Raw genomic sequence first — 26,139 nt, 5'->3', positions numbered from 1 at the left:
CCCCCATACCCTCCGCAATCCGCTGCATCCCAATTCAGTACACAGAAAGAAAATGATGTGTACTACGGAACTCCTTAAAGGTAATAATAAATACGAGATGGGAGATAAATATATTTCAGTACTTTCTCTTGCAGTTTTATCATTGGGTAATCATACTGTATATAAAATTGCGGGCATCAGTGAGCCGCTATTATGCCTGGCATTGAAACTCCTCAGTCCTCTCTCCTTACTCGGTTTATGTGGTAAGTGAAATTTTATGTAATGTAATTGTAACAGGCAACCGTTAGCAATCGTCATTTGTTTTCCATGCCTTTCTGAATACGGATTCACGATTCAGGCACATAATTCACATAATTTTGTGTTATATTACATTTTATGTTATATTACGTTATGTTGTTACATTTTCACTGTTTACAATGGCAGGGCCTGCCATCTTGTCTTTTTGGCTTGTTGTTTCTGATTGCACTTTAACCCAAAGGGGGAAATCCAGATCAAATCCCAGAAGGGAAAATCAAAATAAAATAGTTAAAACTTGTTTTGAAGAATTTTTTTGTCATCTGCAGATTGATTTTAAGTAGGGGAAAAAAATCTGTTTAAATCATAAATCGGATTTGTGAAAAAAATCGGGGATTTTTTTTTTAGGCCATATCATCCAGCCCTAGCTCGTATCAAACTGTATATCAATATTAACGGTATTGCTTAATACGTATCGCTTATAAAAAAATATACCGATATATCGTACAAACTCAATATACAGCCCAGCCCTACTTTCAGCCTCTTGTCATTTTGTAATTTCAAAATATTAGTGTTTCTGCATAGTTTGGCCAGTGAATCCATGACTTTTCCAGTTGTCCTTAATAAGTGGATGTGGACTTTATGCAAAAAACAAATAAATACTTCAGCATAGGGGTGGGCGATATACCAGTTATCAATTTTCATTATCCACTGTTCATTAAAGAAACTGATCTTTATCTGAGCTCATCTGAGTATGTGAAAACTCTTCTCCGAGACATAGTACTGGACAAAAATGACCCATGGGAAATGAACCATGTACAAGCAATTGAAATTGCTGTACTAGTTCCTCTAGTGACTGTGCGGTGATGGAGGGTAAATGTGAGCACAATGAATGATTTGAAAGGCAAGAAGAGTAAAGGTGACTACATCAGTAAGGCTGTCATCACAACAGATCATCATCGTCGCCCTGGGTCACGTCACCCAGGCAATTCAGGAGGAAAAACTGAATATATGAGACTCAGGACAGCTTTGAACTCATGCCAGAGTAGGTCAGGATATACTGTGAAGCAAGAAATTGTTTCCTTTCAGGAGGGAATTGTTTCCTCTTTAAACTCTGAAGTCTTGTAGTTTCCTTTTGGTCACACAAATCAGACAACACTGTTCTGTCCATATCATCAACAATAAAGACATTTGGACAAATTAGTATGGGCTGCTATGTAGGGCTGGGCGATATGGCCAAAAAATTCTCATATCAGTTGATATCGATAATTATCACAATAAATGTCAAATCTTTATTTCAAGTTTAAGCCACATTTTTTCCGCGTGGTGCCGTTTTTTTTTTTTTTTTTAGTGTTAGAATTAATTTTTTTAGAATTAAATACTTGATAACACAATAAATATAGGCTGGCAAGAGTATATGTAGCCTACGTTCTGTACTGTAATTGGCAGTCTGCTTGATTATTCCGTTTGCTCTGCTTGATCTTGAATGCTTTTTTTTTTTTTTTTTTTACATGTTTTCAACCAAAATAAAACCTTGTGATATAACGTAACGTTGTTGTAGAACATTGTTGTGTAACGGCTAATCATAAGCTTGATCAGAAATCGTGACACAAACTTGATAATGAAAAATAACGTCTTTCTCATTAAACTTCATTTAAATAAACGAATATTAGTTTTTTATGAGCCCAAATATTAAAATGCAAAATTTTGGGAAAATGCCCATCCCTATTCTCCAATAGGATGCTCATTTCGGTTAATTTTCCTGACCAACAACTGCTGCTCGTTATCCAAACATTAACCGTTAACTGATAAAATTAGACTAATAAATATTAAGTAAAAATATAACAGACAAGCATATGTGATGCATTATGTGATACACGGATTCACTCTATGATAACCATTTATTCAATATGGCCACCTGCCATTGTGTTACGTATACTACATCAGTTAACTAAGTAAAGGCGAAGCAGGTGCTTGCTCAGCGAAATATGCACGCTGCACGTGTCGACACGCGCCCGTGAGTAAACAAATAGGCTACTGTATGTATAGCATTATTTTTTATTTTACCATGCAGCAAACTAAAATATTTGTAAAATACCCTTTTAACCCATTTAACTGATAGTATTAATTGGTTCAAATTCTTACTTTCGGTTAACGGTCAAACGGTCAATATGAGCATCCCTATTCTCCATAGCTCAAGCTCCCCACGGTCATGGAAATAGTGTAAATCTCAAGTAATTTTAAGATTGAAAAATATCATATAAATGTCAAGTTTTCTAGTTATGCTGAAGAAGAGGTTGACACATGACTCAAAGTTTTTATCACGATATGAGTTATTTTATTTCACAGTAACAAGAACTTCTGCAGTAAAATCATCCAGTTGTGTGGATGTAAAGTGGATGCAAAGTGGAACCAGGACTCAATCAGTGCAGGCCTTGCCCTCATTACCCATTACTACACACAACCAGTCTAAACTAGGAACCTGGCTGCATTTCCTTCCATGAGTATTTATATAATTGATCAAGGTCAGATTTGTGGGGTTTTTTAGAGCTCAGAAAAATAAGACTGAGACCACAAATAAGAAAAGGGAACTGAAACCAAGGAACTGGCCTAAAGAATGACAAATATAACAACAGGCATTTCATGTTGGTGTGCCAACAAATAAACAATAGTGTAGGAAAAAAGTTTCCCACAGAGCGAGGAGAGCCAAGGAAACAAACAGAATGACTATTAACACTTCCAACTAACACATCATAAATAGTGCAAACTAACGAGGAATGCAACAGTATCCGTTTCCAAGTTTTCTGAGAACAGTATTTTTAGCAATGGCAATGCATTTGATGTAAGAAACCTCAGAAATAAGGCATTAATAAAAGGTATTATTTAGTCATTTCAGTTTTCTCTAGTTTAGGCCACTCTATCATTAAGGGAAAAAAGATCTAGCAATAGGCTTAAAGCTATACACATTTCTATAAATTAAAGCATCTCTACAGGAAATGTACAAAATGTATGGGAGAAAAAAGCCGTGTGCAACACTCAAGTGCGTAACAAAACATGAACAGCTGTGTCCAGCTCTCAGCATGGTGGAGGATATTTTCTGACATGAGTTGCCCTGCAGAGAATGAGCCGGACACAAACAGGGCAAAAAATGACTCCTATTTGATTCAAACTGAGAGCAAATCCAAGCTATTTGACAGTGTAGATTTTTTCCCCACTTTCAGCAACTGAAAGTAATTGAAATGGAAACAGTAGACATGCTAACAAAGTTCCTGTCCACCCAAAGACAAGCAATGACATACGACCTAAAGATCATTGTAATTCTGAGTGCAGAAACCCACTCCAGAACCTCCAGAATAACTTGCAAAAATCATATTGTAAGCAAACTCGTGAAGTAAAGACCAATGCACAATAATGCCAGTAAAATATGTCCATTCTAATAAATGCACTTCATGACGGTAATACAATCCCTCAGTTGGGAGAAAGTCAAAGGTGTGAATAAACCATTTGAGAAACAACAAAAAAACGCCGTACATGATGCATTGCTAATATATATTTACATACAGGGCTCTTCTCTGGCATGCAGTTGTCAAATATTTGTCAGTAATCACAGCTTATCAGGGTAACTCATCTCATAGATATCAGTGCTACTGCTATGCATTTCATATCACTGCACAAACAATTGGAAAATAATTGAGATGAGAGCTGCTGTCATTAACTGATCGTGCTGAGCACTGTAGACAATCACAGACATGTTTGTTGAGAGTATGAACATTATGGCCATTTTAAAGGCATTTATTTCATTTAAGCTTACTAAGTTTTGCACTTTTTCTAATTATGTGCATGTAATGTAAAATAAGATATTCATGTTAACAAGATATTCATTGCAGTGTAGTCAGCTTCACTGCAATAATCCTCTCAACAATCTGAATACAACTGAACAAGAAACACTGGACAAGAAGATCTTAGCAGAAACAGCCTACAATTCTTCTAACTTCTCTAAACTCAATAGTCTAAACTTCTCCCCCATTTTTATTGCTCTTTTATCTAACACCTATAGCATAGAGATATGTGGAACTTTCTTAGGTTACAAATTCACATCACTACTGTATGAAAACTACAGAAGGAAATCTGCTATCCTGTGTGGCCAGATCTTCTATACTGGTAACATTCTGGATGAATTTTAAATAGTCCAGTGCTGCCTTAGGCCTTGCCCCTCCACTTCACATTTTAAGAATGAACAATGAGCTTGTAACCGGTTTCTTACAGAGCCTGTGAACAGTCCAAACTAAAAACAGAACTTCATAGTAAGTTTAAATAAGCTTATCTTCTGCTAATATCTTCTGCATGAGAGTTGCATAAGAACAATATTACTCAAGGCATATGTGTAGCAGAAATTACCAATCGTTAAAACACTAGATATTCTCAAACAGTGAGCGGTTGCGAAAAAGCCTGTCACAGGCAACATGGCTTGTTTTTCAACCCTACAATTAGTGTTTAACAAGTAGAGGTCTGCCACCGAACCTAAGCTTGACAGGAACAGGATCTGATTAGGTTAGGTTTAGGTCCATTTTTCATTTCCGCTGAGTTTGCAATAGGTCAGGTTATTCAAATAAAATATTTTTCTTCTTAAAGTCCCCATGAAATCAAAATTGAATTTTTTTGGCTTTTAGTATAAATCTGTTAGCCTTAAGGTTATCTGTAAACTAGTGTGCTCCAAAACAATGACAAAATGGCTCTGGTCCAAAATGCTCCACTCCAGAAACATATATGGAGCTGATCATATGTGCAAGTCGGCGCAGACTAGAAAACGTATCAGACCTACATATTTGAGTTCTACACAGAATGCTGTATTTTAAAGCAATATGGAAGAGATAAGGAGGAGAAACAGTTAGACCGATTCAGCATTAGAAACAGTACTGAAGTGTGGAAGAGATAACACTGGTGCCATTCACCAACATCAGTTACACCCTTTTCAAACTACACACCCTCAGCATGATTGTGATCACGACTTTGCATTACCGTTTTATATGGAATCTAAAGGGGGAATCTATTAGACTGTGGCTATTATAAGGTCAAATGCGACTTTACTGAGCTCAACTGAACCAACAGCTCTGGCCGAGCTGTGATATAAATGAAATGATATAACAAAGGGGGCGGAGCTGCTCGATATGTCCTGCCCTGTCTTGTCATGTTTTCCCGGCAGTTTGGATTCAAAAGGTGAAGGTGCAGAAAGAATTCTGGAAGAGTTTTGATCCTCTGCCTCCGTCATGGCTTTGATTTCTCGCACCGGCTTTAAACGTATATGACATTAATGCAGAGGCACTGGACGCAGAACGATCGTTGTGTGACGTTATCAAAGCACTGCGAGAGCTACAGAGAACAGATGGCTCCGCATGCTTTCAAATCGCTCTTGTGGTACTTTGATGTCATACACTGATCGTCTGTGCGGGGCAGCTCCAAGTCGAACACACCTATACATTTCACCCTCTGTTGGAATTACAAAGCGCTAACTTCTCCCCACCACCTCTTAGGAAAAATAAAATAATGAAATAAAAATCGATTCTGAGGTAAACCAATCAATTTTTAAATAATTTTAAAAAGAATCGCGATAGTTAGGTGAATCGATTTTTTCTCCCACCCCTAGTACTCACAAACAGAATTTTTGGCAGTGACAGTAAACAGAAGAAGAATCCAGATCGATGCGAAATATCAGTCCGAAGTTTCATGCCAAACATCAGTCTTGGTGTGAATAGGCCTTAAAGTGATCGTTCACTCAAAAATGAAAATTCTGTCATTATTTACTTAACCTCGGGTTGTTTAAAGCCTGTATGAGTTTCGTTCTTCTGCTGAACACAAAAGATGATATTATTAATAATGTTGGTAACCAAACAGTTGCTGGTAGCCATTGATTTCCAATTTTTTTTTTTTTTTTTTTTCCAATACAATGGAAGTCAATGCCTACCTTCTGTTTGGTTACCAGCATTCTTCAAAATATCTTCTTTTGTGATCAACAGAAGAACTAAATTGATACAGGATGGTGAGTAAATTACTATTTTTATTTCTGTGTGAGCTCTTTTATTTCACTGGGCCTAAAATGGGAAAATTGATTTTACTTAAGTGTTGATCTAAAAAATGAAAGAGTGCTTTAGTAAACACTAGCATACAGTATGGCATTAAGTGCATATCAGAATGATACTGACTTTGAAAATACTATTAAAACAGCACTTAGAGGCTTGATAATGAAAAAAAAAATTGTTCATTTGGCACTCTGTGTATTTAAGTCGTTTAATAGATACACACAACACACAATAACCACCTACACACTACACACACACACACACACACACTACACAGACGCTGTAATAACAGACAGGGCTGATAACACACAATAGCAGTTGTTGCGGCGAGGATAATCTCCTCCCACACACGTGGGCCGTGCTGAACAAGCTGCCAGCAGTGTCTCTCATCCCTACAGCCAGCAGGCCTCCAACGCAGGAGTATGTTTGTCTTTGGTGCCATGTGTTTCTGAACTACCAGTAGGCCGTGTGTGCACGAGTGTGTGTATAGGAAATACTGCCACATCACTACAGGGATCCGATAACATCAAATAACCCTTATGTTTCACAACAGGAGTCAAGGCGAGCATGGGTCTGCTCCTCAGGTAGGTTGATACATTAAATTAGCTGCTTGTAAATCAGCTAATGTATACGATGATCCTTCAATTTGAAGTAAAAGTATCTTTAGCTTTGGTCTGCTAGAGAGCTCTCTATGACAAGCTCTTCTTGGGTTTGAAATGATAGCACAACTATTTTTGAATAAAGCCAACCGCTGAGCCTTCAAAAAAGCTCCAGCAATTAGCAATAAATGTTTTCTTCCTGCCACAGACCACCCTCCACCCACGTTCAATGCGACAGGGGGGATGGGGCTATTCTGGTATTCGGTGCAAGTGCGTCTCCTCAGAGCATTCTTAACGCACTCACTCACCCACATGCATGAGTTAAGCGAGGAGTGAAAGTGTGGGGGAAGGTGAAAATGAAAAGTTGGGGAAGAGTAGAGGAAGAATTTGGACAGATTATGCCAGCTCCCTCATCTCTCAACCTTTCCCATGAGGCTCTCTAATGTAGCTGTTTCCGCTATGACAATATGACAAACTTCAGAGCTGGTGGTGTAATGATAACTGGACTATCTCACTCCAATTCATTCAGCCTACAAACCGATAACAAGAGATGGATAGGATCTGAAAGGGCAGGGAAACACTGGAGGAGACAATCTGTACAGTAAGTGAATGATAGAAAGGGAAGGCTTAACTACATCCTTTCTCCTACTCATAGACTCCCAGTGCGCTGTTAGCTTGTGACGGAGTGAGAGAGCATGCAACAGCTGTGCACGAATAATCACACTGACATCTTGCACAGCCGAAACAATAAAATCTCACCTCTTCTGTGATATCACATACTGAAATAATCAATATAAAACATTGGGCATTTCTACAAACAAAATAAGGAGTATGACTTACCTCTTTTTCTATTTCTATTTTTCCCCTGCTATCCACTGCCTTCAACAGTCCATAACCTGGCTATTTATACCTAACGATGAGGATGATGCTGGCAGCTAGCAGCGATCACCAAGACTAAAGACTAACTGAATCTATTCAACAAGTCCTCAAGATTCCACGAAGCCCTATGCAGTCAAGAGTGGACCAAACTCTGGCAGCGTCCCTCCCCCGATGACGTCAACAGCCAGTCACGTGAGCACATAAAAAGCAGAAGCGAGCTAGTGTTGCCCTGGCAACAGGCAGACAGTTCTATAGTGACTTCAATGGGTCATCTGTCAGAGCTGCACTGAAAGAGACCCTCACGAAAACCAGTCAAAATCCAGTCAAAATGAGCAAGTGTTTTGGAAGAAAAGCTTCAGTGGAGACAGGAAGCTGCGTTCAACGGTGAAAAGAAACCACATGAAGTGCGCGCAAGAGTATGCGAAATGCGAATCCACAACAATCATCAGATTGTAGCAGTGTAATGCGCTGCATGAATGAAAAACAGTTTTTATGGTAGAGTTTCCAGCAGTTTCAGACACACTTTCCTCAATTGTGGCAGGAACACTGGTGCTGAGTCAATGGTTCCCATGAGACTTTGGACCCAGATTATTAACATTCTTTGGTAATCAGAACCACAGAAAGCGGCAACATAAACAGAATTCAGCTTCATGATGTCAACATTACAATCCCACTGCGTTACCAAATTCCCTGAGAACTAAAATAGTGTGATGCAATGACAATTGGTTATGTCATCAAATTTTTTAAACTGAAAGTAAACCTTTAATGATTGTAATCCAGCTCAAAATCAGAAGAACTACAACTAGAGCTGCAACAACTAATCGATAAAACTAGGCAATCATCAAGTGCAGGCCATCTTTTCCAATCACCCATCTCAGTATTGAACACTTTTTTTGTTATTAATGGAGACAACCAAAAACAACAAATAAAAGATGAGCTCAGAATAATCACCAAATCACAAAGTGAAAATCACAAATAAAGCAACACTATAAATAAAAGGCTGCTTAAAACACTTTTGAATGACAGAAACAGTGACACAAAAGTGAAAAAGTCAACCTTTCTAAAACATTTGCTTTTAAAAAGGTGTGTATATTTAGTATTTACTTCAATTTGTATTTGTTTATTGTTTGAATGTGTCATTTTTTCAGTTATTACTCAAAATAACCAATTTCAAATAGGGTTTTCCCACATCTTCCATTGCTTGGACAAACAGATACGTTTGGATGCTGCTCCAAACTCATGCCATGATTGACCCTTATAAATGTCACTTAAATTGTAATGCAGAGAGCCAGTTCTTAAATCAACCTACAAATTGCTTACGTAAAATACATTAAACAGGGATAGGAGACAGTATTTTAACATTGTTTAAGTGTGCTGGAGCCATCAAGTTCTCCCAAACTTGATTTAGGGGAAGATTTGCAGGATTTAGAAACCGAAATATTGCTTTTTAGATATGAAGAGTGTAAAAATAATGTGCTTGTCATAAAACTCCAGCACATTTTTCACTGTAATCATCATTCAGGGATGAAAAACCCAATTAAACTAACATTAGGTTGTAAGCAGTTTTGTGGTTACCCTTTCAACATAACGTCTTTAAAAACCAGGCATCACATTTGATTTGTGTCTTCCAGAATCACACAAAATTGCACTGTCCCAGCACCCATGGAGTGAGTCCTCGTCTCTGGATTTTTTTTTTACAGACAGCGGAAAGAGAAGCACAGGGGTCTCTGGGTCACTATTTCAGGGTGAACCCGCGCACTCTCCAGCCCAAGAGCGTGGAAAAACTCTGCTTTCATGCAAGGGGTCTAATTTGAATACCATCTGGTGGCTAGTTGAATAGAGTTAACCATGCCTCTAAAATGAGGCAAGAAAGGATGACAACAGAAAAAGGGCAAGGTCAGGAAATAAGAGCACCACGGGGGGAGAGCTTTGGCACAAAGAGAGAGGGGGAACATCCCCCAAAGGGCTGATGGGTAAACTAAGGGGGAGAGGATGCTTGTGAGAAACACGCATGTTTGTTCAAGACCATACAAGGAAAAAATAAGTTATCATGTATGCCACAAACAATGGATCAAGAAAGTTTAGTGAAAAGTGATCTGCCTGCCACTATGGTCAGCAGCTTGCAAGACATCTCAAATTAGTATTTGACAAGAAATGCCCGTTGCTCGGATGCAAAGACTGCAGCTTGAAAAAATAGTTGATTATATCTTGAAGAACAGAAGAAACAAAAGCTATTAGTGCACATGTATGATTGGCTGTTTGTCTGAATGTTCAGTGGTGCTCTGTTGCCTGTGTGTGAAAGCTTTTTGTAGAAACATGTGAGGACATTGACATGCGAGTTCTCATGCTTTCTTTGTGCAAGATTAATTTTGTACTAGATTTTTCTTTGTCATTGTCTAATTTCAAAGATTGTGGCTAATATTTGTGATCGATGCAAAGCAAAAATGTAAATAAAAAGATAAATAAAGACCCTTTTTCTGGTCCACTTTAAAGACCTCTACTGGCTGATGGGTTAATTTGTTCCTGTGTAGGTGCCTCTTACCTCAATGTATGCCAGTGTAGTCTTATCCAATTAATATAGTAAACTATAATATGATATTAAAATATTTTAATTTCAGTCTGGAGGACAGAATTAAACAATTTCCCAAGGAACTAGGTTTTGGAAACCAACAAACCAAAACATTTGCTTAGATATAGGTCTAACCCTCTGGATTCATAATAAAAGTCAAAATTGAGGATGGGGATGACATGTATTTAATGGCATATATTTGACAACATCACAGCCAATTAAAAGGACAAGTAAACTGTACTACAATGTAACATGATTAAAAGTAAAATTAATATCTAATGGATTCTAGTTAACAGGACAAAAAAAAAAAAAAGTTAAATAATGCACACATTTTGTGAAATGAAATTCGATGCATACAATACAGTATCTTCTTCCTGTGAAAGAACTCTTTTTTGTTTTTTTTACTGTCTTAGTCTTCGTGCTTTGCATAAACCATGAATGAATTTTAGTGTGGCGGAAGACAGGTTTTCTTACATTTGACTGTCAAGATAACCCAGGAACGTTTGTCTAAAGTGTCACGGCAGAGCATTAGATAAGGCAGCCACAAAGATACAGCAGCGCTTACTGAATTAAACAGCAGAACAGCTGCACATCACACACTCCTGCACAAAATAATCCTTTGGACTACAAAAGACTACCAGTAGAGTTTAGATTAATGGGATGTGGAGAAACATAGTCAGAAAGGAACAGATGACTTAAGAATAAAAATATCTAGCATTTCAAGTCTTATTCAGATGATTTAGCTTTATCCTGAATTAATTTAACCTTTTTCAGTTGTAACCTAAGAGTTTGGGAAGCAATGCAAAAACATGAAAACAACATTACATCCCAAGATGTTTCCTATTTTCTATGCACAAGCACATTAAGACAGTGTCCTGAAAGAATGATCAATATCGAAGTCAGCAGGTGGAGAAGGTAAATGGAGATCTGGGCACATGGTTCAAACTAGACCATCTATCAAAGGCATTCTGTTATTGGAAAAACAATAAAAATAAAACAAAACAAAAACAAACAAAAAAACCCCCCAAAAAACATCAACAACGGAAAACCAAAACCGACCCAACTACATTTGGTTTATAAACAGGGATTCATTCTTCAATACAACAGAAAAAAGCTGGTGGCTTAGTAAACTGATCAATATTGCAGAATACTAGGTTTCTCTTCCATTTTGGCACTTTAAGTTCAACTGAGTGAATTGTGTTAACTGAAAGAGAAGGAAACAGAGTTTAACTATTTGCAGTTTGTGGATCAACAATCATTTAGACCAAGAGTCTGATATATTAGTTAAGGGGCAGGGGGTACAACATTGAGAGATGAGCTCATTGGTCAGGGTTAGTGTATCTCGGAGCAAGGGAACATCTCCGCTCACCCCCCTCTTGGAGTGGCACAGTGAACTCTGGGAAAGAGATGGGGCACAGGAAGTATTAATCAGCATTAAAACCTTTGCACATTGCAATTGTGCTAGATACAGTGAATGTTTGAAATCCTGAATTAAAGGTGCGGAAAATGCTAACTTTAGCCTGATAGCACTGAAAGCTAACGTCCCTCCCTGCAATTACCGTCCAAAGCCACACCCCCTGAAAGCACATACACTCAAAAAGCAGAATAACAGAGACAGCATTAAATTACTACAATAGGCTACATCAACTGTTCCCAATACAGTCCTCTCGCTCTCCCTGCTCTGCACATTTCATTTCATATCTTATCATGTCCGACGTTTGTTCTATTCAATCATAAGTGCCATTCTCGCTCTGTCTGCACAGCGTGCATGAACGCGCTGATGACATATCCTGTCTGCGCGAACAGGGTGCACAGAAGTATGCAAATACATATGTTGAAAGACAATTAAAACGCTCGGACCGAGCGTTTTGACTGGACGAACATTTCTTGGTTCTACTACCCCTTCCACAGAATATATTAATACAGATGAATACATTTAGACCACTTAACGATTGCTATCGGTATGTGAAGAGACTTTCAACCAGCATAACAAAAAATGTTTCTGAAGACAATCACCTATTGCACCTTTAACTTTACCCCCCTGATAACAGACTTATCAGTAAACATGACTGAATAGATATAAAAAGGAAGCACTGTTGTAAAAGGGACCATTTTTTGGCATCCACCAGCCCTGAAAAGATTTTCATAATATTACTGCACAGACTTTTACTGTGATGATGCCTTGAGAAGGCATTTACTCTATGTAACAAATTTCATATAAAATCAAACTTGAACAGAATAGAAGCATTCAGGAAGTTAAACACATAGGTACAAATGTAGGTGCAAACACAGTAGGGCTTGGTCAAAGTCCCTTTAAAGCAATTATAGTACAGGCATACAAGTACAACTCTTCTCTACTTATATGTGAAGAGACAAATAAGAGACAATAGCAATAAAATCTGACAACAATGGAGCGTGATACTGTAGCGAAAATCTCACACACACAAAAAGTATTTTTCAGACTGGTTCACCCAATGTGCTTTTACATTCTAGGAGTAAGCAAACAGACAATGGCTCTATTATAAACAAAATTGGGTTAAACTGAATAGAGGGACTTGCACTCTCTCAGCCACCATTTTAAAGCACAACAATTAGCTTAGTGGTTCCTCTTCTCCTCCTCACAAGAGGATGTCATATCAGATACAGTATAAGAAGTGAAAATGGAGATAAAGTGCATAGGTTACAGCTTAAAGTGCCCCTATTATGGGTTATGAAAGGTTCATATTTTGGTTTTGGGAGTCCCCAACAACAGGCTGACATGCATGCAAGGTAGGGATGGGCGATATCTTATCGTTTGCGATATACCGTTGAAAATTCTCCTCACGATAAAAATTTGTCTCCTCACGATAATAACGATAAGTCTAGTTGATGACGTAGTTTTGTGCGCGCCCGATTCACTGTTGACTTGCGGAGTGAACAGTGCGCTCAAGCGCTCAAGGCACAAGCGCTCCTAAAAAGAAAATTAAGCGTAGAACCCTGAGATATATTTCTCATGTATGTGAGGAGCCCCAATTTTAAGTTTTCTTTTTTTTTTTATTATTATTTTAAGTGGTTTCATTATCAGGAAAAAATGCAAGTGATCCGCGCGAGCACCTCACTATCATGCATGCGCATTCTTTTCCGCACAAACTTGAATATGAATAATAGTCTAGACTCTAGAGCATAGCCTCATAAACTTGTTTTAATAAATCGCTTATGAATTAAATAAAGATACAAAACAGGTTGTTAAATATGCTGAATATATTGTTCAAATATTTATAAAATGTGAAACTGTAGCTAATCTTATTAGCAGTCTAGCATTTCGCATCTGCATAACATAGTGAATTATTTTTTAACATGCAATGATACAAAATAAAACCAAAATAAAAATGTAGACAAATAAGAATGATGTAGCCCACATCTCTTGAGCGTGCGTCGCACTCAGCATGCGCGAGCCGAGCACGCAAAATCTTGCTCTCTGCATGAATGCAACGCAGATAGCGACACAAGTTTGTTTGAAACGCACAAAAAGTTTAAATAAGATAATAATATTAACAATGAACATTATATGACATTTAAAATAGTTTTGGCGATTTTTCCTTCAGTCCGCCTGTGCATTTCTGACCCAAACAGCAAAGCAGCTAAATCTCCGCGATGTTAAATATGCAATTTCTGAGATAGTACAATGAATTAATTTCTAAAATGTTATGATATGGAAAGCCTGAAACAGATCACAGCAGTATAGCCATACACAGGCTTTCAGTCATCAGCAACGTGGTAAACATGCATGCCAGTATGCATATGATTTAATATGAAGCGTCACACATTATTATGGTTGATAAGAGCAATTAATGGAGATGAGCTGTTGATCATAATTAGCATGGCCATAAGTTGGCTTTGTACAGAAAGTTTCAAGTTAATTGCATTAATAATTACTGTATGAAATGAACTTAATCTTACCACAGCGCTGAAGCGTCCTGACGTCATAAATCTAGACCTTATAAATCCAAAAATCATCGCTGTTTAGACTAAGTGAGTGTATTTACTTTTCAGACAGGCCTCCATCTTTCTACAAAATACTTACTGTTGACATAAATTAAAAAATGGGCAGTCTTTGATATCTCATTTCAAAATATGAAATACAGTTGAATGAAAATGTATTTTTACTATAGGTCCACCCCTCATATGTGGTGGATAAACATAGAGATTTCCTTCAAATTTCTATTGAAGCACGTTAATGCAGTAAAATACAGACCTAAATGCACAACTCAAACAGGGGTTTGCTCTTTTGGTAAAAACTTCATTTTTTCATGGTAAGGTTGACATTTGCATGTAATTATTCATACGTATTATATTTACATTCTAATGATATATATATTGTCATTTGTATCGTTATCGCAATAAATACCTGAAATTATCGTGATAAATTTTTTAGGCCATATCGCCCATCCCTAATGCAAGGTCAAAAAACACTTTCATTTTCTTATAATATGCATTTATTTTTACCATATTTGCTCAATGACTCCCAAACAATTCGCTCAGCGATTCATTTTTCCAAACCCCTCCTTTGCATGACACTAATCTGCGGTGATTGGTCGATTTAATTTAAAGCAGTGTTTGTGAGCTTTTAATGCTCCAAAAGCGGCACCTAGTGGCAAAGAATGAATTTGCATTTTCATTCAGACCAACGCAAAAAAGTTTTCCCAGGTCTGCACGCGCAACAAGTGGGTGGGCAATATGCTAATGTTTCATGTTGATGTCAACATGAAACTGCTTGGGATTAGTTTTTAAAAACGACTCATTTCAATGATTCGGAGTCGACTCTTTATAAAGAGACAATAACTTTATACACTATGCACTTTCAGATTTAAAACTTTGCAGGATGTTTTCATTCACAGATGTTTCACACTGCATGAAAGGTCATTTTCAAAAATCCATAATAGGGGCACTTTAAGGCTTTAGAGTAGGGGTGTCCAAACCTGTACTGCAGGGCTACTGTCCTGCAAAGTTTAGCTCCAGCACTAATAAAACCCACCTGAACCAGCTAAACAGTCAGACTCACTAGAAGCTTCTAGATAAGTGTGTTGGAGATGGTTGGAGCTAAAATCTAGCATTTGGCTCTCCAGGAGCAGCACTAGACACCCCTGCTTTAGAGCATCAGTGATCTATTTATACTCCCCTCAAAAGGACACATGCTCCAACCTGAAGCTTTCACATGTACCACTCAAAAAAATAAAATGAAATTAAAAGAGCAGATATTTCCTCAGGTGACAGCTGCAAACTCTTTGACTCTGGTCTGGTGTGAAGACCAATATTCTCATTCAGTCATAGGCTTCCCATACATAATGTAGTTTTCCACTGGAGCAGTTTCCGTGTATTCTATGCACTGAACGGAATTTCCACACAAATGTTCTTTACACTCACTGAACTAACCTTGAAAATGTATCACTGAAATGGAAAACCGAATATGAAGGCTACGTGCAAACGGTTATTGAATTCCTGTTTCTTCAGACTACGTGGTCACGGTTATGACCACTATCAGATCACTGAGTATTCATTTTATGTGACCCATAACAATGTCTATTAATAGCAAGCTTGTCCATAAAACTTTGGCCTCTAGTGTGATGAACACGAATGGAAACAGGCCATTGTATAAGTCCCTCTTAGTTACCAAACAGACCATGCAAAAAGAACACAACCAATATTTGCAGAGCCATTTAAAGTGGTTTGCCATGATATTTCACTTGAAGAAAAGAAAAAGACATGCCAACAGACCAACTAAATGACACTCAAAGCCAATGCTGTAAAGGTTGTATAATACAAAAATAGACAGCAACTTTGCCTTCTCCAGTGTTTCCTTTGCCAATATCTTAGGGGGGCGGCCCGGTATTCAAATGTAAAGGCAATCCATCAAAATAAAAGTTTGGGGTTCAATTGTAGACATTGTGGCAGAAATATATTCCTATTGTTCAGTAGAATGTACGTAATAGCCTACTAAAATGATTAAAACCATATTTTTAAGGAATAATCATAAAATGTCTTCCGTGTTTTAATTGTAATATTAAATCCCCTTTATTTTCCAAAAAAAATAAGATTTGTTTAATTTTCATTAATTAAAAGATAAATTAAATGAATGTTTTTATGCCGGAAAAAAAACCGGAAGTGTCTTTAATTACTCTCAAAAAGGTTTACAGAACAGGGACAAAAACAGTAAAACAACAGACACTATAGATGAAAAAACAGGTTGTGCCACAGCTTAAAAAATGCATATGTGATACTAATTTATGAATTGCAACATGAAGACTTCAGCAACTGCAACTTATAATATGCTGCCAACCTCCACTCGATCTGCTGAGACCATCACGGCATTCAAGAAATGGATGAAGACATACCTCCTCCGCAAGCACTTAACTAATCCACAATCATTAAAAAGTCAGTTGCTATAACTCAAATTTATCTTAAAAAAAAAAAAATAAAAAAAAAATAATAAAAAAAACTCTGCTCGTGTACTAACCTAGCTTACACTTAAAACTCAGAATTGTGTACTATGACTATTGCTGGCCCTTTTGACAAATTGCTTGAATCTTTTCTAATTTGTAAATACCTCTGGATAAAAGTGTCCACTAAAGTAATCAAAATAAATGTTCAGGAATCAATGGCATCATTGTATGTGATGCCAATAGCTATTCCTCATTTGTTGAGTTCTGGGAATTGCCCAGCGATGTCTTATTTTCATTAACGTTTCTCAAACTTGACTTTAATCAGACATTCACCATCATAGGAATTCAACACGACAAAGCTCAACCACATCTGGATCATTTGCATTTTCAGGTATAAAAAACTTTTGCTTATTACAGCAAGGCAACATGGAAAACCTAAAGTTATTTCCACATGATCGCTCAAATATAGTAGCAATATCTTCGCTAAAATATGTCCCAAAGATATTGCTACTATATGTCCCAAACATGTTCTACTGTCAAAGCATGGAGGAAGAGGAAGTTCATGCTTCTTTGGAGATATCACATTCAGATGGCTATAGGACAATGTCTAAAATTAGTCATTTTGATAGCATGATTGTTAAGTTGAGTGAGATATTAGACTTAATAGACTAATAAATGTCTTTTACTAAGAATAAGGGTGCTTTCACACTTGGTTCCCTTGCCTGGTCCGAACCAGAGTTCGTTTGCTCGCCCCTCCCCCTGCACTGCGTTCATATTCTTTTATTTGGGTCCCAACCGCGGTTCGTTTGCGTCATCAATCCAGCAGCTGTTTACTTGCTGTTGCTTAGTAACAATGGCACGGGAGAAGGCAGCAAAATGCATAAGATTGCTCTCTGCACTATTATATATTTAGATTTTGGAACAGTTCGTTTTGTTTACAAAGCTTCAGTGCATAACAGCACTTATGTCTGTCTTACTAATGTACTGCAAATGCTCTAAAGAACGCTGAAGGCGAACAGAAATGAGAGACACAGCTTTCTGCTTGCAGCGCGTCAGTCACGCTCTTCAAGAAAGTGAGTGAAACACACACAAACGCACATTTTTAATCCGATAATACAGCATTAATAGCCGTTATTCCGTTATTTGGTACGATTGCGTTCACATCAGCAGCGAACCGTACCAGAGTTCACCGCACCCTAGACCACCCTTTTTAAGCGGACTCGGGTATGGTTCGCTGGTGCGCACCGAAGTTCAGAAGACAGCGTTCACATCATCCAAACGAACCAAACTCTGACGTCAATCGAACCCCAGTGCGCACCAAAAGTGCTAGTGTGAAAGTACCCTAAAAAAAAGGTGGGCATTGTAGGGGAGACAGAAAGTGCATGAGACCATCATAAATATGAAGAATATTCATGAAAACGCAGAACAGTGAGTGTCCTGCCCACACTGCTGATAGTTACGCCACAGACAATCCATATTCAGACAAGTGAAACTAAAGGTGCAGGACCAACCAAGATGCCACACTGTTACATAAAATCTAAATGGTATAAATTAATAATATGCTAACATTTGTGCTGGATCGATTTCCATTACTATAAAGAGCGAATTATGTAATTTTTGTACTGATATTTGGCCTACATGCAAGCACACCCACAACAGACATGCATGCGGTATTACAGAATGAACCGCTGCGTGCCCATCTCCTTGGACACATGCTACGAAGATGTGGGTGACTGTTGAGGTATGCAGGTTGTACAGTCGTGGACGCACGCAGGTTGTGAATGTGTGTGGGCAGCTGCACTCCTACGAGTGTTTCAGTTCTCTTCCTCACGGCAGAGACTACTGTCACGACTTTGCCCACTCACACATCAAAACCTCCCATTTCATATAGACAGGCAGGGAGGGAAGCAGAGATGCACTAGATGTATTACAGTGTTGCTGTTCACCATGTGGAGTCTAACCAACCCCCCTCCATCACCGTACCTTACCCAGAGTGCAGCTGGTCACGAAACAATGAAAGAATGAGTGATTCAACCCTCTGCAGTGGTTCTGTTCTGTCAATAGAGCCGCGTGGGTGATGCCTCTTACGATTCAATTTAGATGAATGCATATGGACAGGCATGTTAAAAACTGCCAATGACTTCTGAATTTGAACATCTTGAGGGCTTGTCAATCCATCTTGGAATTTAGGCTTAAAAAGAAAAATGTGTTCATGGAGGTTTGATATTTGAGAGAGATTTCTACACCTTTAAGGCAAATGTGATTTTTAACATACATTTTAGGCTTCTCTTGCCATTTGCTCGTTTCTAAAAAGCAATTTCACTCCACAGGAAAAAACATGACTGGATGGACTAAACTCATGACAAATTTATTTTGAAAATGAAGTATGAGTGAAAAAGGGGGTGCGAGTATGTGAGGCAATGTATTTGGCATTATTGGAGGAAAAGCATCAAGTACTTTTTAAATGTGGGAGTAAAGAGAAGCTGTGGTTTTATCATAATGGACGAGGTTGGCGTTTTTACATCGCTGGCCTTGCATAACAGCTCTGCAGCTTTAAAATGGTACTTCCCAATAAAACTAAATTCTTACAACATCCTATTTTCTAGATATTTGATATGCAAAACTGGTTTAACAGGTTGATCACACACTGAGAGATTATATTTTGTTTTATACAGGAAACATTTTACAAATCAGCCTATGGTTTGTGGCCACCCACAACTAGAATCTAAAACTCACTCCTGAATTTTAGAGTTAAATTAGTGTAGCTAATACAAGTATAAAATCTATTTCAAGTAGCAGACTCTGAGTGCCATCTGAGTGTAATGACCTTTTCCAAAAACATGCTTCGGTTATGCCCCAGGACTCTTTCGCCAGCTCAGGAGGGTAAAGCTAAAACCTGTCATATGTGGAATGTGAAGCCAGGGCCGTCAGCACCACTTAGTTACGTTAGCTGTCACCACACTGCTGGTTTCACCCATCCTAAAGTAACAGTGAAAAGGCCAGCTTTAATCAACACAGCTGAAATCAGTCTGAAGGTACACTCTAATCAAACTTTTTGTGAACACACATTATGTAACTTAGAAATCTCTTACTGCTGAGAGAGTCCAAAAAAATGAAAAACACTTAAAAAAACATTTTAGGGGAAAGCTGCCAAAGCTATTAACATTTCATACCACAGACTCTTTCAAAACAGCTCAGTTTCACAAAACACCACACATCACTAGTAAATTCTGCATCAGGAATGTGCAAAAATAATGAAACTGGAGCACATTCTAATCCATGTCTACACAACTCTTATTTGTGCTGGAGACAAAGTATGTGTTAGGACTGCACCAACAAGTCACGCAATCACAATTATGCTGTTGTGATTAACTGATGCAAAAACAACATACTGTACTCTAAACTGCACTTTGCATCTATTCCATAACATTAATGGCCAACCAGAGATTTTTAAAGGGCTAGTTCACCCCAAAATTTAAATTCTGTCATCATTTACTCACAATAATGTTATTCAATAGAGGGGCAAAGATTATGAAAGAATATTAAAAAAATATATTCTTATTGTTAAATTATAAAATTTAACAGCATTCTTCTTAACTTTTAAGCAAACTTTTTAAATGACTCCAAATTCAATTAGTAACATCCAACACTAATAAGAGAAGTTTAAACTGTCTGTTTCACTGATGCACATTTTAAGATATACTTCCATGCGTTGTGGAAGAAACATCACCTGACACGCAAAAAAGCATTGCCTGATGGGCCTGTTTACACCTGGCCACTTCATGTATTTTCTCTGATCAGATAACTATCTGATTTGTTAAAACCCTTCCATTTACACCTGGCCAAGTAAATGTCTCCACAAAACGGATACAAAACAGATTTTCAATTCCCATGTAATATGCAAATTTAACAGTTCAAGTGACATATGTGCTGCATTTTATTCATCATAAGTTTATTTCAAGGTCAAAGAGCACAACAGGAGAAAGAGCGGCATCAGCACTATAAAGTTAAGTTAGTTTTACTACTTTTAATGAATATGATTATGTGTTGAGCGTCTGTGACTAACTTTGTTTCATTTGCAGTTTCAATTTAATTTAATTCGCACGTTGGCTTGCTGAAGAGATACTCAGCTACTCACCTGCAGCAATGCGTGTTGCATTAGTGCTGTCATATAGGGAAGCACAATTTTATCGGAATCGGCCGATATTGGCTATAAATGTAAATATCGACATTGGCCAGATATGAAAAATTATGCCTATAAGAGGAATACGTTAACTCACATGTGCTCAGGGTGTGCTAGTGAATAGATCACGTCAGCAGTGTGGCTCATTCTTGAAGCAAAGTTTTGCCTGAATGATGATTAGATTCACCGTTTTGGATCGCTGCATTTAAACTGAGAATACACGTACAGAATGCATTCGGTGTATAATTGAGTAAACAGTAAAAGCACTTGCACCTCCTCCGGGTCCTAATGCCAGCTCCGTAGGGGGCACTGTTGGCCTACTTCTAATAAAATGAAAACATAATACACAAATAATATTTAGACTGTGCTTCTGATTAAATAAAGCAGTCATGGATGCCATAAAATCATGAGTATGATTTTATTGAAAGTTCAAAAGCTATAGCTTGCATGAACAATGCAACAAAATGTTAAGGTTACCACTGCATCTTTCTGACAAAAAAAAAAACAACAAAATGCAGCGATTGAATATAGTTTATTTATAGTTTTCGATCTTCACTGTTGTTTATTTAATTCTAACAAATAAGTTGTTAAAAACTAACCAAAATTAAAAATAATTTGCTTATAATTTAAGGAGAGACTTGGTGATGTTTCCAAACAAAAGGAAATAGATCGTATCGGCACTGGTTATCTGCAAAAATGCGTCAAAAAAAATAAAATAAAAAAATAATAATAATAATAATCGGCATATTGGAAAAAATCCAATATCGTGCATTTCTGTCATACATGATGACTATAGCATGTTTTCATGTATTCAACAAGCAGATGTATTTACACTTCTCCAGTTTTGTCTGAAATGCACCCCAGACCACCTCCTGAAGTGGTTTGAGAAATCAGATTTTAATCTGTCTTGAAAGCATTTCGAAGGCCATTTACACCTGGTCTTTTCACGATCTAATAGCTTTTCGATCAGAGAAAATGCAGTGAAGTGACCAGGTTTATTATGATGGGACAGATCAGATCAGACAAAAAGACAGAGGGGGGCGGGATCGGTAAAGGTCCATGAGTCGGGATTCGAACTCGGGACGCCCATAGTGCAACGGCGCTGTATGTCTTTACTGTGATACAATGAACTCTTACCTCAACAGATCAAAGAAAATAATATAATCATAAAATAACCCCCGTTATTTAAGTGATGTAGCTACCAAAGGCATTTCCATACATGGCCATTAAACCTTTGCTGACACTAAACAGCATCAGTTCTATTCTATATCAGTTATTTAATCACGCAGTCCAAACATTCTTGATGTAGTATGAAAAAGTGTCAGTACTGAAAGCGTTCCACCACACATTCCATCCACATAATATCCAAAGACATCAAACCCAGGTTCTGTCAATAGTCAACGCCATGTGCTGCAGTGATTGATTGGTTTCAGCGTGTAGGCAGCGCTCTGGTGGCATGTCTGCTCACAGAGTTTGTGCTTAGGCTGAGTGATCTGTTATTGACTTCCTTTCAGCCGACCACCTGGAGAATAATGACATTTACAGACATCATTATTCAAGAAATGACGGCATCAACTCAAGGCTTTGATAAAACATTATCGACGGATGGCTGTCTGTATGCCTCCCACAGAGCTGGGCAATATCCTGCAATCTCACTCTTGATTCATTGGTCTCTGCAACTGTTCAACATGAGCAGAAGAGAGCTTTCTCATTGTGGATCAAAACATGTAGAAAGACCTCTTCTACCCTTAAATCCTCTCCCAATTCTTCACAGAACACCAATTATAGTTTTTCCATCACCAAAAACACTTGGCCATGTTGAATTAGAGTTTTCATTGATTCCACACAGTTGGTGTGAGGTGACATTTGAATTTGAGAATGGGGATGTGGCTCGGAGCATAATTCATGTGAACATCCTCAGTGAAACAGAACGTCTGCATCGATAGCCACAAATTTTCTCAAACAAATGCCCTGATGATTATGTAATAACGGAGATGACTGGACCAATGGAAACCGCATGCCTATCAAGGACTTATAACGTCATGACTGGTTAAATGTCTGTAAAGTTACAGCCCCTATAAAACTGCTGCATGATTTCACAAGATAAATTGCAAACTTTTTCATAACCATTCTGGTCACATACTCTTTGGACCCCCAATGATTTAGCGCAGGGATGTCAAACTAAGGCTGCAATTACACTTGGCATTAACATGCAACCTGTATCCAGATGTTGTCCACATACACATTGAAAAGAAAAGTGAAAACACGCTTCTGATCTGAATGTTATTCGATCAGTGAGTCCTGGTCCAGAGGTAGCTGATGACGCATTGTGATCGGTTCTCAGTGTAACGTAAATAGGGCTTGCAGCTAATGATTATTTTTATTGTCGACTAATCTATCGTTTATATTTTCGATTAGTCGACTAATCTATTGATTATTTTTAAATTAATCTATTTATTATTTTCTTATCAGTTGATGAATTCTTTAGTAAAACTATCAATAATTAATAACAGTAACTTCTGCTATTAATATTAATATTTTATTCAAATGTTTTCTCATAATACTTTACAAAAATAAATAATAATAACAACAAAAAAGAAAGAAAATAACAACAAATAAAGAAAAATAACAACAAGAAAAGAGAGAAAAAGAAATATATAATAATTAATTAATAAAAATTTGAATTAAAGGTGCCATAGAATGCATTGATACAGTATTTTAAATTGTTCTCTGATATCTACACAGAAGGTATGTGGCTTAGGTAAGGGCAAAAAATCTCCAGAAACGATTTTACATGTCCATTTACAACCCTAGGAGTTCTCCCTAGAATGAAACGGTCTGTTATTGGCTTATTTGGCAGGGTCATGAATAATAATGAGCTCTGCTCTGATTGGCTGTTTCACAGTGCTGCTCAATGTTGAGCTCTGCTCTGATTGGCTGTTTCACAGTACGGCTCATCAGCAAGAAGGAAGCACAGGGAGGAAAATATATATTTAAATACTTTCTCTCGCAGTTATATCGTCGGGTAATTATACTGTATTATAAAATGCGGGCATCAGGGAGCCGTTATTAATATGCGAGGCATTGAAACTGCTTTTGAACGATCCATCGTTCGCGTTATAGTTCACTTTCAAGAGACGCGATCACACAAACTATGTTTACATTATGGAGCAACAGTACTTACCACACATTTCACAAGATCAGATGCTTGTCAGTGGTGCTCAGGATCTGTAAGTCATTCGCCATCATCCTCATCTCTCCTTACTGAGAGTGAAATCTTATGTACTGTCACAGGCTACCGCTAGCAAGGAGCTAACCATGTCCCTTTAGTGGCTCGCGTTATTTGCTTTCTGTGCCTTTCTGAATACAGACACCAACCCATCCCTGCACTTCACACCCCCTGCACGGCCTGGAACATAACATTTATTTTGTTATTTTCGCTGTTGTCCGCGCTTGTTTATTTACAATACCTGCAGAGCTTCTGATGGTTCGGCCGGCTTAGAACAAGGGCGGGTTTATGCAAATGTTGGGGGCGTAGTGATCCTGACTGTTGCGTCACAGTCGGTGTTATGTTCTGATTCGCCTGTTTTTCAGTGGTCTTTTTTAATCACAGATTTTAATCAAAGATTTACATATGAAGGAGGAAACTATGGTGTTTGAGGCTCACTGTATGTCATTTCCATGTACAGAACTGTTATTATTTAAATATGCCAGGGTAAAGACAGTTTTTCATTCTATGGCACCTTTAAAGAAAAGAAAGCAAGGAAGCAAGAAAGAAATAGGCTAGCAATAACAAGAAAAAGAAAGAAAGAAAGAAAGAAAGAAAGAAAGAAAGGGCAGTGATACAATCAATAGAAATGTACATTATGACTGCATTCACAGTTGCTGTTTGGGACTGACAGCAGTTGCTTACAGGTGAGAGACTTGAAAAGTTTTATTTATTCAGCAGATTAAAACATCTACTTGAATACATATCTGTATGAATGAACAGCTGAAGTCACAACCGCATTCAGGACACTATAGCGACAGAATCAAAAATGGCGTCGCCGGGAAGTTTTATCACAGTTAACAGCCCGTTTTTAATAAAGGAGCCCAGTCGAGGCTTGTCCAATCCAACACAGTTAAACAACTAACAACGACTTTAAATGTTTTGTTAGCGAGTGCAGAAAGCGCGTTTGGCGCAATCGCGCCCACGGCACTGACGGCAGCTCCAGTGGATCTTAAGATGAACCCTAACCATTTTAAACCCGTCATGATTAGATAGGCAACTTGATGTACCGTTCATTCAGCGCAGCTTTGAATGCAGTTGTGAATCCTGACAATGTAAAGGCGTCAGTTCGGCTATATATATGCGGTTCTGACTGTCATATAATAATAATGCTCTATGAACGCAACTCTATGAAGTGATATTGCCATACTAGCCTTTAGTCTAGTCTTGTTTTGTGTTAAACACTGCAGAAAAACAGTCTTAAGTAGGGATAACTGCAGGCTCGCGCAATGGGCGTGTCTAAAGGTGCGACTCGTAGACGCATTCCATGCTAATCGACGTAATAGATGACGTCGACGAATTGCTGCACCCCTGAATGTAAACGCAATCCAGCCATCGTGTCTGCATTCGCAGGTCGACATGCCGCAAAACCCTGCCCCCTCTCTTGCGAACTGTCAGAAGAGAGAGGCCGTGGAGCGCTAGGGAGACTCGTACACTTATTTTCTTTTGTTAAATGTCCCACGACTGAAAATGGTTTTCAAAAGAAAACCCACCACTTCGGGTAGACTTTGCACAGGGCCACCCTCTGCAGAGCTATTTAAATATTACGCGGGAAAGACAGATCCGATCGGTTATCCAGATAGAGAAGTCAGTTGATGTTGCCAAGTATAAACTAGGGAAGTGCGGGTCTAGTCGACTAAACAGTACAGCTCCTGCTAGTCGACACCGAAAACAATAATCGATTACACGAGAGAAAAAAACCATGGATGATTTTATCATTCAAATTACCATAATTTTAATGTTACATTTAAAACATTTGAAATAAGTTAAAATAAAACTTTTGAAAAAGAATACATATCAAAATATTTAAATATATAACTATTTTAAAAAGGGTATCTGGGCGGAAACTACCTCAGATCTCGCATGCGTTTTCTTCATGTCAGTTGTGGCGAGTTCAAAATGACCACGTGA

The 26,139-nt window shown here is 37.9% G+C and overlaps 1 protein-coding gene across 3 annotated transcripts in view; it reads right to left on the bottom strand.

Annotated features, from left to right (window-relative positions):
- The window catches only part of LOC306878308 (neurocalcin-delta A), a 52,871-nt gene that overhangs the window by 13,930 nt on the left and 12,802 nt on the right, over positions 1-26,139 (bottom strand). The window contains exon 1 of one of the 3 annotated variants that reach the window (XM_079430577.1): positions 7,751-7,959. The exons of the other annotated variants lie outside the window; for them this stretch is intronic. The gene's annotated coding sequence lies outside the window, so the exon portion shown is untranslated. Of the gene's footprint in view, positions 1-7,750; positions 7,960-26,139 lie in introns of those variants that run through there. 3 annotated transcript variants of the gene reach the window in all.

Source organism: Barbus barbus, assembly GCF_936440315.1.
Source record: "Barbus barbus genome assembly, chromosome: 12".
NCBI classification, from domain to species: domain Eukaryota; kingdom Metazoa; phylum Chordata; class Actinopteri; order Cypriniformes; family Cyprinidae; genus Barbus; species Barbus barbus.
The sequence above is the reverse complement of the archived record's forward strand: the minus strand, read 5'-3'. Positions and strand labels throughout refer to the sequence as shown.